The 13,879-nt window shown below is 34.6% G+C and overlaps 1 protein-coding gene across 1 annotated transcript in view; it reads right to left on the bottom strand.

Moving 5' to 3' along the window:
• Positions 1–7,068, bottom strand: part of LOC150106979 (uncharacterized) — a 102,209-nt gene extending 95,141 nt beyond the window's left edge. The window contains exon 1 of the mRNA XM_090393526.1: positions 7,016–7,068. The gene's annotated coding sequence lies outside the window, so the exon portion shown is untranslated. The remainder of the gene's footprint in view (positions 1–7,015) is intronic.
• Between the last annotated feature and the right edge of the window lie 6,811 nt (positions 7,069–13,879).

The following is a 13,879-nucleotide window of genomic DNA, read 5'->3' as shown; positions in this document are numbered from 1 at the left end:
ATAAGGAATAATAACCAAAAATATAGGCGTACACCACAATAAGGCAATATTTTAAGTTGTGATACTCTGGTATCATTTGTTACAATCACTTCGGATTTGTACTCAACTCGTAAAACTAAGAAGACATGAATATTCAACTTAAATTATTAAAATAACATAAAAATTCTTAACCCTATCCAATCAGAGATTAGCTCTTCATGATTATCAATATTTTTAATTCATCCACCGAGGAGAATACGGTAGAAGATTTAACTCCATCTCGTGGTCTCTAACCTACCTCTGACTTATACATTATTATCTGAAATGTTGTTAGTTCTAAAGTCGATTTACCTGAATTTACAAGATGAAAAACCCGAGTTACTATGGGAGAAAGAGAACAACAAACAAACCTAGTTCGTCAGAACTGCCACAAAAATCATTTAGCTGCCCCTGAAATCATTTACACTGCCGAATAAAGACTTAGAATGAGTTCTTCTAGGAAGCGATAAGAATCGAACTCAGAAACCTCTTTTTTCGGGGCAACAGAAACCTTTAAAGCAGTACTTTGTGTTACTGATATATATTTCAAGAGCCAAAGCAGTGATCCTGGGGCCCAGTACTTTACGTCCTCACTGACTACCCTTATTAGAAGATCAGTAATGAGAAACTTCAAACTACCGTAATTCCTGCTTTAAGAGAAACTGTAAGGAAAGAACCGCTTGCACAATGTGAGCGACAAAGTTAAAGAGAAGACCAGAATAAAATGACAAAAGGGATAATTTTTTCTTCATCTCCTTCCACCCCTTCTCGGAAGATACTTCTGTAGATTTTATCCTTCAATTAGGCTCCGAACTAACTGATTCATTTCTTATAATTCTTAGTAAATGATTCTATCTGAACATTTCGGTACCACTGCGCCAAAGTGCAAACTCTCATGCACCCTCACATAAATCAAACCATCTTTACGCAATTTTTACATCGCTTAACGTTACTAGAAATTATGTAAAAATCATTTCTAGTAACTTTAAGCGATGTAAAAATCGCGTGAAAATGGTTTTTACATCGCTTAAGGTTACTATAATTTCAGCATAATCAGACCATAACAAATTGTATTCTTCAACTGTAGAAACGAATTGCAACCTTTCCTGAAAATGTCCGCAAAGTCCGACTAAAATATAAAATGAATGGGGTTGCATTAAAGAGATTCCCAATGCTATATACTACAGTAGTGATGACAAACGGATGTTGCAACTGATGTGCCTCATAGAATAATATTTATGAAAAATCTATTTAACTTTTAATCCAAACATTTAAAAAAATAGTGATTAACTATTAGGAAAGCAGGATGTTTCTCTACTTCAATATAGAAGTAGCACTTGGACTGCATTATTGTAGTAATTGCTGAGAGTAAAGATGTCTCAATGAAATGCAATGAACGTGATAACAGCATTTGCAGCCTATGTGAAATACGGAAACAAACATTTAATAATCGTTGAACGGCGATTGATGGATCAACGAAACTTTATTGTGGCAAACAAAGTTTTTTGTGATGTTGAACTCGAAGAATTACAAAAATAAGTTGTCAGCCAGCAAAAGTTGAAACAACTACTACACTATGAATTACTATCAAACAACTGAAATAAATTTCCTGAATACAGTTAATCCCAGGAATATCCCTTAAACTGGTATATGCTCGACAACAAATCTAGACAAGAAATGAGACGTATGATTGCAAAACATATGAAGAGAGACAAAGAAAGGCAGCAAGTACGACACTGAAACAAATACAAAGAGAAGACAGTGTCAGTGTTGAGCAACTGGAACTTGGAAATAGAAACTGATCCTACAAAAACAGTTGAAGAATTAAATAATTTGATGTAAATTGCAGGTACTACAGTTGAAGTAGCTTCACAATTCAAAGATAAATCAGTGACTAAGAAGGAAAGCAATGTGGAAAGTATATGGGAATCACAAGTAAACTAACTACAAGCAGACGTAAACAATATAATTAAATGCAAATAAGGAAAATTTACGGAGAAATATAAAAAGGGCAGTCGCAAAAATCGACACGACCTTTAATCTAATTAAGAATTAAGGAAAAGTTGGAATAGCAAAACTGTCATTCTGTTATGAAAGCAGAATAAATCAATACAGAAAAAATTGTTCACTTCAAGAAAAGCAATAATAACAACGCGTGTTACCGAAATACTGATGAGAAATCCCAGGAGTACCGAATGCCTTAAAGCGAAGAAGAAACAATCAAGTTTTGGAAACATTCTTGGAATAATCCAGAATGACATCGTAATAAATGCTAAATGGATGACAGATGCAGAAAAGTAATTGAAGAATACTCGGATGGAAGATCTCATAACAACAGAAATGGTTCAAAGGCAAGCAAAGAAAGTGAAAATCTGGAGTGCACCAAATAAAGAATTGGATTCGTTTGGACTCAAATGTCTGACCAGTCAGTCATGCCCGATGCTGAACAACTCAACAACTTATTGCATACGGGCCGAGTGAGTCGAAGAATCTTGACAACCAGAAGGATATTTCTGATTCTGGAAGGCAAGAAAAGGATACTAATCCAAATAGTTACTGCCAAATAGCTTGTCAGATAAATTCATCACATTTAATATTCAAAAAAAAAATATCCACTTAAAAAGAAATCTAGAACAAAGTCCAGAGAAAACAAAGTGTTAATTAGAAACATTTTTTAAAAATTTGAAACAAAAAAAACTTATTTGGCTTAGACTTACTACAAGAAAACCTATTTATCATGGATTTAGAAATATAAATATCCTTGCAGATACTTGGATTTCAAAACGTCTAGCAATTTTCGAAGCAAATAAAAACATCGAGAAATTACCAGTGACCTCGAAAAACTAACTAATACTCGATGGATGTAACCTGGGGCAGTGAATATCCAGAAAGGTCTTCTTCAGGGTCATTCATTACCACTCAATTATCCATATCAATACTGATTAATCTAACATTAATTCTAAAGAATAATACTTGTTCGGATATGAAACATCACAAGCAAGCAATAACAAATACCACATTTGTTTTAAATTGATTTTAAGCTATACAGAAAAGCATCTTGAGAAATTAACTTCCTGCTCACTACAGTTAGAATTATTGAAATATTTGCATAATATTTGGCATCTCTAAATATGCGACGTTCACTATATTTTTGCAGGCAGAAGGGAAATTAAAATCATATATATATATATGTGTCTGTGTGTAGAAAGTATTTTTTTTTACCTTGGGTATAAATATGTTAAAGATACCAAGCAATTTTAAACCTGGTTTTACTCCATTTCCCAAGTAAGCAAACAGACTAAAGGTCAAGTTTGCGCCTGCAATTGATGCAAGTCTAACTGATCCCACAGGTAGTGCAGGACCAGGGCAACTCGTGGCAAAGGTGGAACAAGTTCCGATCACTAATCTTAATATTTACCCTTAATGCCAAAACACATCTCCAAGAAGGGGATGTATGATGTTTTGTATTAAAGGCAAGGGGCCACTACCCAGACCGGTTTCGACCTTTATTGAGGTCTCGTCAGTGGGAGCTAGGCTAGAAATACCAAGAGGCATTAAGGGTAAATATTAAGATTAGTGATCGGATTTTGTTCCACCTTTGCCACGAGTTGACCTGGTCCTGCACTACCTGTGGGATCAGTTAGACTTGCATCAATTGCAGGCGCAAACTTGACCTTTAGTCTGTTTGCTTACTTGGGAAATGGAGTAAAACCAGGTTTAAAATTGCTTGGTATCTTTAACATATTTATACCCAAGGTAAAAATACTTTCTACATTTATATCTCCTCCAGAGATTTTTATTTAATAAGGTTAAAACACCTTATGGTAACTTGTTTTGGCGAAATGCTTACAAGCTCCGTATTACTAAATCTTTTAAAATGATTAAAGTCCTTTTTAGGACATCCAAGGTAACAAATGGCAATGCTAGCCAATGAAGTTTCAACTGAGGCTCGGCTATTGCCGTTACCCAGCCATGATTAGAGCTTTTTAGCTCAAAAACACTCCATCCACACAGATTTACTTCATTCAGATGACGGGATAAAGAGTCAAGGACTCAGTCCATCGCCCAGTTCTTATAAGAACTATAAGAAATCTTTTAAAAAAATCACTGCACTGGAGTGCAGTGATTTTTTTAAAAGTAAAATAAATATAGATTTAAATTCTAATATGAATAAGAGACAAGGCACTTTGTTTATTGTTCATATTTACTTGGTAGAACACTACAGTATATAAAAAAGAAATTAAATGACTTTATTTATATATATATATTAATGTTCATATTTACTTGGTAGAACAGTACAGTATATAAAAAAGAAATTAAATGACTTTATACCGAGAATGACAAATTTATCGTTAAATTTAACGATAAATTTGTCATTCTCGGTATAAAGTCATTTAATTTCTTTTATATATATATATATATAAAAGAATATATATATATATATATATATATATATATTAATAAAACTAAATTTAACTGACTAGAACCTGAGAAAGTATAACAAAAAACCTTTAATACATCACAACTAGTTTCATCGGTATGTATTAAAGTTGTGATGTATTAAAGGTTTTTTGTTATACTTTCTCGGGTTCTAGTCAGTTAAATTTAGTTTTATTAATGTATACATCCCGAGTAAATCCTAATTTCAACAATATATATATATATATATATATATATATATATATATATATATATATATATATATATATATATATTATATATATATATATATATATATATATATATATATATATATATATATATATATATATAGTACTAGTAATAATAATAATAATAATAATAATAATAATAATAATAATAATAATAATAATAATATGCCATTTGTTATAATGGATGACCTCAAGCTATATGGGAAATCATTCAGGGACATTCAGTCACTGCTCAGTACAGTCCAATCTTCAGTGTAGAGTTTAGATTTCAGATGGGAGTTTGGACTTGAGAAACGTGCAACACTTTCCATAGTTCGAGGAAAAACTAACAGGCAACAAAGGAATCACATTTACAGATGGAACTTGCTACAGCATGAATCCATTAAATATCTAGGGATACTTGAGGCAGATGGCATTTTTAGTTCAGAAGCCAGCCTATGGATATCTCAAAAGAATTAGAAACCTCCTAAAGTCCAGGCTGAATGGAGGCAACACTGAAAAAGCATACTCATCTCTGTAATCAGATATACAACGGGAATGATCGACTGCATACAAGCGATTTCTATGCACTTGATTAAAACACGAAAATTGATGACAGTGTATCATTCCTTGTACCAAGCAGTGATGTGGATCGGTTTTACAGAAAAGGTGGTGGTACTGGACTTTTGCAAGTGAACCGGAAAGTTGAAGAATAGAAGCACCTGCTGAATGATTACATCAAGAAAGCACAGTAAAGATGTTACATGAAGATTATCAAGACAAATTAGTGAATGTGGTAGATTTAAAAGAACAGTACAAGGAGAAAGAACTGGCAAAACGTTTAGAAGGTTTGTGACTATTTTAAAGATATTCAAGCGAAAGTTGATAGCCGCTTAACTTCACAATGACTTCACCAGTGCAACTTCAAGAAAGAGACAAAAGTTCTGATACTTGCTATTCAAGAACAAGCACTACAAACGAATGCAATGAAGGCGAGATGGAAAAGATCTGTAGCGATAGCAAATGCCGAATATGCAGAGACAAACAAGAGACAATGGACAATCTAATTAGTTATTGCAGCAAGATTGCCCATATAAACCATAAACAAAGGCACGATCAAATAGCAAAAGCTGTACAGTGGAACTTGTGCAGGAAATATGGTTTCCCAATTTGAAAATCCAGTAGGAACACACACTTCAAAAAGTTATTGAAAATGCCAAGATATTATGGTACTTTAAAATTCAGACAGACAATCTTGAACATAATATTCCAGACGTCACTGTAGTCGGACTAACAACATGTGCTGTTTATTGATGTGGCAATACCAGGAATTGTAAAGTTGAAGAAAAAGTGCATGACAAGCTAACCAAGTACAGGGATATGGAGATTGAAATTCAACAAAATTGGAACAAGAAAGCAATAGTTCTAATTGCCATACGAGACACTATGAGCAATATCAAGAACATTTATATATATATAGCCAAGTGATTCTTCTAACAGTCAGTACTTCCACAGTATTTGGCTGCTAAATTTAAGTGTGGTTTTTTTTTTAAAGATATAAAATATTATAATGGACAAGAAATCTTAACTAACTGCATTTTGAACACCACTGCAAGGATTATTTTCGATATACTTTTTTGGTAAACAAATAAGGACAAAAAACATTCTATTTATTGATTTTTTTTAAAATGGACGTATTATTTTATCACAAGAAGAATACTGAGACAATCTGGCATTGCCAAAATATAAGTAATCATATATTAAAACACAGTTATTTTGTCGTGTATGTCTAACGACATTCCCTCATTAGATCGAAAGATTAAACTTAGCGGCATTTATATAATTTACATATTTTCTTATAAACATAATTTTCAAGTAACAGTAAATCATTTGACCTACCTAGTTTGCAGACCTAGGAACCTTGTCACTACCGAATCAGACAGAATAACGTATGGCAGCCGTTCTAAATATTTCTTACTTCCTAAACGGAATTCAAATCCACTATTTAACGAAATAACCAAATAGATTGTTATGTCTGCTTTACGAAATCTGAAGTCAGATTTGACCTTGTAGTGCCAATGATATTTATGACGTTTCTCAAATGAATGTGAAGTAACTGTTTACCGAAGTGGTAGCGTTTTGGTTCCTTAGAACTCGTTTCTTTTCTGCATAACCGACAAACAGGCGAGATAAAATAAAACTTTCAGACTTAGCATACTACAGAGGGAAGCCGTATTACAATATAAATTACAAGCTAAGTTCACTGTCGGTACAAAAAAGGAAAGGAAATTCTGCATTTTACCAAACTAAGTTTTATATAAATGGCAACGAAAATTAAAAGAAATTACCTCAGTTTGCACAAAGATTCTTCATAAAATGCTGGAACAGTTTCTGTACTTTCTTTCGCAATGCGAACACTGAGAGATTGTGTATTGCTAAATTAAAACCAGTTTCATTGTGAGTAATAGCCATTGGCTAGTGATGAGTCAGTTATGTATACTTGTATAGCGACGTCGGTTTTGTGTCCTTCAAGTAAACTGGAACCCACCTATCGCATTCGTAATTAATTGTTGATATTGACGACAGATGTTCGGTAGAACGAAATAAAAACAAAAATAGCACGCCTCGTTAGAAATATTTTCTACAAATAAAATTGCACTCCAGTTTCACCATTAAATACCGCAACGCTTCATGGGAATTTTGGACCATCCTTCCTGTAGGCATGTAATGAGGTGATGGAGTGTTGTGAGACAGGACTTCCCTTGACCTCACCCGACGCTCCACTTCTTCCGTCATATGTTTAATAGGGTCGAGATCAGGGCTCTATGGAGGCTATGAAGCATGATGACGATTATGTCCACAAGCGACGTAGTCATAGTTGCAGCCTTATGATACGGTACGTTGTCTTGTTGAAAGAAACAATGGTAAGTTCCGTAGAAATACCACAAAGTAGGAAGCATTTCATTGTCCAGAATGTTCAGATACTTCTCGAAGTTCATGGCACTACAAACGTAGGTCTGAGGTCAAACCAGGAAAAAGGACCATACCATACCATCACACTGCCACCTCCGAATTTCATAGTTGAGATTATTTTACTCTGGTTAGTGATGTTAACCCGAAATTCGTCACACCATTACTTCTGCACGGTGGAAGGAGTGGCGTGATTCGTTGGTCCATAACACAGATTTCCTAGCTTCCACTGTTCACGCTCTTTGCACCACTCAAGAAAACGCTGCATGTTGGTTCTGGTTAATGTGGGACTTCAAATTGCTCTCCTACAATGAAAATTCATGTTGTGAGGCTCGTTTCTCAATGTTTTTGTACAGATTCTTGTTCCAGTCGAGCCTTCCGCATTCAACGTGTGGCATGTATGATATTATGTGCAGTAAAATTCAACTTGTATGATAGGATAGGTATTAATTTCGTGGCACACCATTTATCACACACCGAAAGGAGATCATCTGGAGCTGGGGATTTATTATCATTGAAAACATTATGGATTTTTATTATACTCTTCTGGTGTAAGATCAGAAGTGACATGCTCCTACAAGTTCGTGGTAAAGTTAGCTTATTGGAATATTTAAATTAGTGGAAGTTCGACGCATTGGACAAATTTACACTTTCGTGTTCAGAGCAATAGATCTCTTTATCGCGACGAACAGTACAGATTCATGTGATGCCTAACAGATAGAAACAGTCATAGGTAATGCAGAAGAATATGTTAAGGTCAACAATAGAAGAGAGAGAGAGAGAGAGAGAGAGCAATGAATATTTTAAGATTAGAAAAGATAGAGGAGGATTTTTCAAAAATTTATGTTAGCAAAACCTAGAAATTGATGGCATTCTCGGAAACTGAAAATATCAGATAAACGTACATTTCGAAGTAAGAAAATTAAGGAGAAATAACTATCACATATAAGAAGAGAAATTCAGATTTTAATAATTCAACTTGTTACAGAGATGAACTTCAATATTCATTTAAGATAATGTTAGATAAAGACAGTGCTAAACTCGAATTTAATCTTTTAGATCATGGCCTAGATGAAGCACACAATCCCGGATAACGGAATCAGAGCGACAGCTGTATTATCTTTAATATCAAGGATGGCAAATTATGTCACAATTTTTAGCCTTTGGATGGCTTTAGCATATTTATATATAAAATAAAAAAAAATTGAGATTTGATTTTAGTATACTTTATCTCTCTGGAATGTTTATTATTCACAAAGATGAACGGGAAACGAAAATTGTTATGTTCAATTCTGAAAAATGGTTCAGTGTGAATCGATTTTGACAGAGGTGTTTTCATGTGATCAATTTCAGTTGCTAATTCAGACTTTCTCAATGACTGGAGAAACCCTTTGCGGAATCTCTAGTGAAATCTCTCAGAACACTAGGGTTCCGCGGATTCAGTTTAAAAAATCCAGCGCTAATCTATTCTTTCAAGTGCAGCGCAGTTACAGCAATTAGAGAATTGAAATGGCGGCGCCTCAGAGAAAGTCAAGGAGATATTGAGTTCTCATTACAGGTCATTACCACCGATTACTCATTTTAGTATTTCTGAGTTTTGTTTGGAGTTCTTGATTTAAGTTAATTTTTTTTAATATTTTCTGAACCTTTTAATACCCATTAACTGTTGGTGGATAATGCAGCAGAAAATTTTAGTTTTTAGTTTTTTTGACCACGCGCTATGAAATATGATGCAGATGGAGGTGAGAAAAATGGTATCACATGACATCCGAATTTTTGCAATATTAGCTGATTGCAATCCTCGCTTTATAGTGCACAGAAATCCATCCAAAGGAGTTTCTAAGGGCCATGTGAATGATTTATTTATGTTTATTTATAATCGCTACAATTGTTAAAAGATATAAATTTTATGATAAACGGCAGATTGTTCAATATATAATTAAAATATATTTCTTAATAAAATGTGTCAATAAATAACTAATAATTAATTACACAGCCGCCAATATAGTTATTTAGATGTTCTTTTTTAACATTACATTTTGAATGACAAGGACTTAAATATTAGTTAAAGATTAGTCCATATGTTAAATCAATTCGCCATAAGACAGCAAGTAGATGAAGTCGTATGAGTAATCGTTTTCGTTTTAAATTGAGATATTAAAAAAATATTTCTCCCATTTGTGTAATACAACCTAATCTACCACGGAACATGAAACCGTTTGGAGCAGATTAATATTATTCGCATTTCCACCTGATAAGTGAACGTTATGGTGTTAACAATTTGATAAACACAGTCTAAAACAGTAATTCGACAAATTTGAAAATTATTTCAACTTTGAAATTTCATTTTTTAAATGATGAATTGTTAAATTGTTTCAGACAAATTAAATATGCGGTTTATAGTTGTAATAATATGTGTGCTGCAGTAACAAAAACAACAACAACGAGATTTTAGAACAACAGTATAGTGAATGAATCCCACTACAGAAGCACACGTTAAACCAAGTAAAAGTTCTACCCTAGCAGGAAATACAACACAATAGCCGAAAACGTATTTCAAAATAACTATTAATGGAATGTTTTCTAAAGAACTTTCGTGGATACATGTGTCACGTTTATTGTCTAAGCTCAAGAAGGAAAATATTGCATTTCGAAATTTCTTTCAGGCGAATCCAAGAAACGCTTGACTGGTTCTAAACAATAGAAAGGCCCTATTTTTGGAAATCGCCTGAGATAAAAAGGAAAAATCAAGCAGCTTTAAAGGAAAATGAAAATCATGCGACTTTTAAAACATATAACCAACATATAACCTGATCTATGTTTTGTCATTTGAATATTAGGCCACTAACTCCGCTATAAGTGGTGCAATAACGAAATGATGCATACGAAAGCTCTATCCTTAAAGGTACCCACCACGTTGTCTGCATAAGCGAACATGAGCGACTTCGTGGTGATGCGGAATGAATTGTTAATTAACATTAACAATTAAATTATTCCATGAAATTATCTTTTCAAATACCTACGATCAGAGATGAATGGAAACGTCATATCCTCTTGCCAGACAGAAAGGAAACACTACTGACTTCGACGTTTTTGGAGAATATAAAATTTTAAAAAATTGGCGGTTTATTTAAGAGGTTGGATTTAAATCATTTGAAATATATTCCACTGAATATTTCTTGATGTGAACCAGACGATATACGTTCTCTTAGAAAGAAGACGTTGAAGTCAATTGTTTGATCTGGGATGCCTTTTACTTGTGTGCGCTGCTTGATATGTCATCCCTAACTTTAGGTAGTTGTTAACAAAAAGGCAAAAAGCAATAACAAAAAAGGATGTCCCATTTGAAACGAAGATAGTGACGCATGGCCAAGAAGAAGGATGGGAAATCAGGTGGCGACGTCGAGGGACTCGGACCATTTCCACACCTTTTGGATTTTGATAAGTTAAATCTCGCTTAGATCTTTTATTTTCATTGTTTTAGATGGCAAAATTTAAAGAGTCTAAAACTTCGTGGAAGGAACAATATATCTTGGGTCCTTCAGAGTTACTTATACCTTTCTACATATTTTTAATTTTTCAGCTTGTAATGTTGTCTTTGTTGGGCTTATATATATAAACTGGTATCCAAAACCTTAGAGAGAACATTATTTCTGAGGATTACAACCGCAAATTCAGACTAATAAGTTCGTGACAATTTTTATAACTGAGAAGAAGTAGAAAGGAGGCACACCTTCAGATTTTCTAATCGCGCGCAAAGGGGTATAGTAGCATTCAACAAGATAAAAGGCTGCGCTAAGCGAATTGTTTGAAGCAAACTCTTTTCGTGAAGGATTGAAGGATTAAAGTTACAAACTTGTATGTCTTGTAATGTCTTAAAGAGATCATCGTGATGATTTCGCACATGGAAGAATTATTAGAAAGCTTGAAGGCCGCACAGACCAATAGAATGCATTCATGACGTTTGCTAGGACGCCCTTGCTCTATCACGAAGCATGAAGACAGATTTTTGGTTATGATAGTAAAACGTAATCGATATACCACGGCAGGTCAGCTTACAAGTCTACTTCATTTAAGCACAGTTACGCGGATGTCTCGACAACCTGTGGCAAGTAGGCATATACGCCCGAAGGCCTGTCGGCACACAATCCATATAGTCTGCGTCCCTTTATCCACAGCTCATCGTAGAGCACATTTTCAGTAGCCTTCTTTCCATGAAAACTGAACCAGATACTAATGGTTCTTTACAGGTGAGAGTCGTTTTAGTCTTTGCTCCGATTCTAGACAACACTTGATCTCGCGTGAAAGTGGTGGTGGTGGTGCTGCTTACCATCGCGAGAATGTTCTTGAAATGGATAAATACGGCCGTGCTAAGGTCATAGTGTAGGGAGGCATTGTGACTAATGGATGCACCGAGTTACAAGTACTGGAAAAAAAGGGACTATGACTGATAAACGATATTGCAACAAATTTTGATAGCTGCATCGCAGTTCTGGGAGGATACATTCCACATTGAAATGTCTTTTCGCATAATAAGCAAAGAGACATTAATTCCTTATCTACGTCCTTTTGAAATTTGTAACTTCTTCCGAAAATGTGTTGCAATTTAATTTGTACGAAAATGTTAACATCGGTAAAAATTCATATACAAGTAAAATGTAGTTCGTCTTGCTTTGGGACAGGGAAGAATTGTAATAAGAAGAATTATACCAGTGTATAATTAGAAAATTGTGCCCCAATACATTATTCAGTTTTACCTCTTATTGGGATCCTTGTGGTAGGTAGGTAGAGGGAATTAATGTTCCGTAGACTTCTCCGATTTGATAAATTTTCCTTCTGTTTTCTTTTTGCCTTGCTTTTAATGTTTTTTTTTTGTTGTTGTTTTTGTTAGTTTTTTTAACGTCTGCAAGCGTTGAGCAGGTTTCCTCTATGTGCTTTGACTTTGCTTTCCTCCAGCTCTTCTGTTTGCATTTAATCAGCAGAGAGGGTTTCACAGGCTGCTATTGTGGGATTGGATTCTTGTGTAGATGTCTGGCGTAGTGGATGTTACTCGTGTGGTTAGATGAGGAATCATTTACTCTGATGGAGTGAGTTTCGTAGCCTTTTTCAATTTCTCTAGATTGGTCATGAAAAGGTTTCCTTCATGGGTTGTGTGTCGACTTTTTGAAAATTCCTTGATTGAGAACTGTCTGCCGTTTAATTGGCTCAATGTGTTTAACTGCAAGTTTTGCCAAAGTTGTTATACGAGAAGTAATCTGGTAATTAGTGAAACTGGACTTTTTGCGGTGATACGGCAGACCAAGAAAAGCCTGAAGGCGACGCAGTTGAAGCACTTGGATCAGTGTAGTTACCACCCTGGTGTTCAGTTGAGGAGGCAGAGCAGACACTGTCTCTCTACGCCAGATTATGATTAATCCATAAAATCAGACGAAATATCCATGCTTCTTTCTTTCCTCTTTGCAAGTTTTATTCAAGAAGTTTTATAATAGGAATTATAAAAATAGTCTTGAGGATAATGTAGACTTCCATACGAGTATTTTTTGAGACGTTTGGTAAAAAAAAAAAGTTAAACACATTTGTTTTGGAAAACAACACCTTTATTTCTCAACATAGTCTCCATCGAGGTCTACACATTTGTTCCAGCGAGTTTCCAATTTTTTCATCCCATCTAAAAAGTAGGGTTTGTCAAATTGTGCAAAATAGTCATTGACAGTCTTGATGACATCTTCGCTCGAAGATTTTGTTTTTGAAAGGACTTCTTCTTGTTCCCAAATTTTTAAATTTGGGAACAAAAAGAAGTCACACAGGGCCACGTCCGGTGGATGTCGAACCAATTCGAATATCATTTTGTGCAATTTGGCCGATGTGTGAGACGGTGCTTTGTTTTGATGAAATTTTCTGTGCGCCAATCTTGGCCGTTTTTTATTCAGTTCATTATTTAAACAACCCAACAGTGACCCATAATAGACTCCTGTTAAGTATTGCCCTTTTCCAAATAGTCTATCATGATAATTCCTTGAGAATCCCAAAAAACAATGACCAACACTTTCCCAGCTGACAAAACGATCTTCGCCTTTTTTCGAGTGCTCTTTCACAGGGCATTGTCCACCGTTTTTACTGCTGCTTGGACTCATGTGTGTAGTGGTGGATCCAATTTTCGTCTATAATCACGAATCAACGCAGAAAATCCTGCGAATTGATTAAACTTCGCCAAACACTGCGTTGAAATGTCTTTTCGCATG

Source organism: Typopeltis vanoorti, chromosome 5 (genome assembly GCF_054136105.1).
Source record: "Typopeltis vanoorti isolate ZY-2024b chromosome 5, IOZ_Tvanoo_1.0, whole genome shotgun sequence".
Lineage (NCBI taxonomy): Eukaryota > Metazoa > Arthropoda > Arachnida > Uropygi > Thelyphonidae > Typopeltis > Typopeltis vanoorti.
This window is presented reverse-complemented; position numbering and strand designations above follow the sequence as displayed.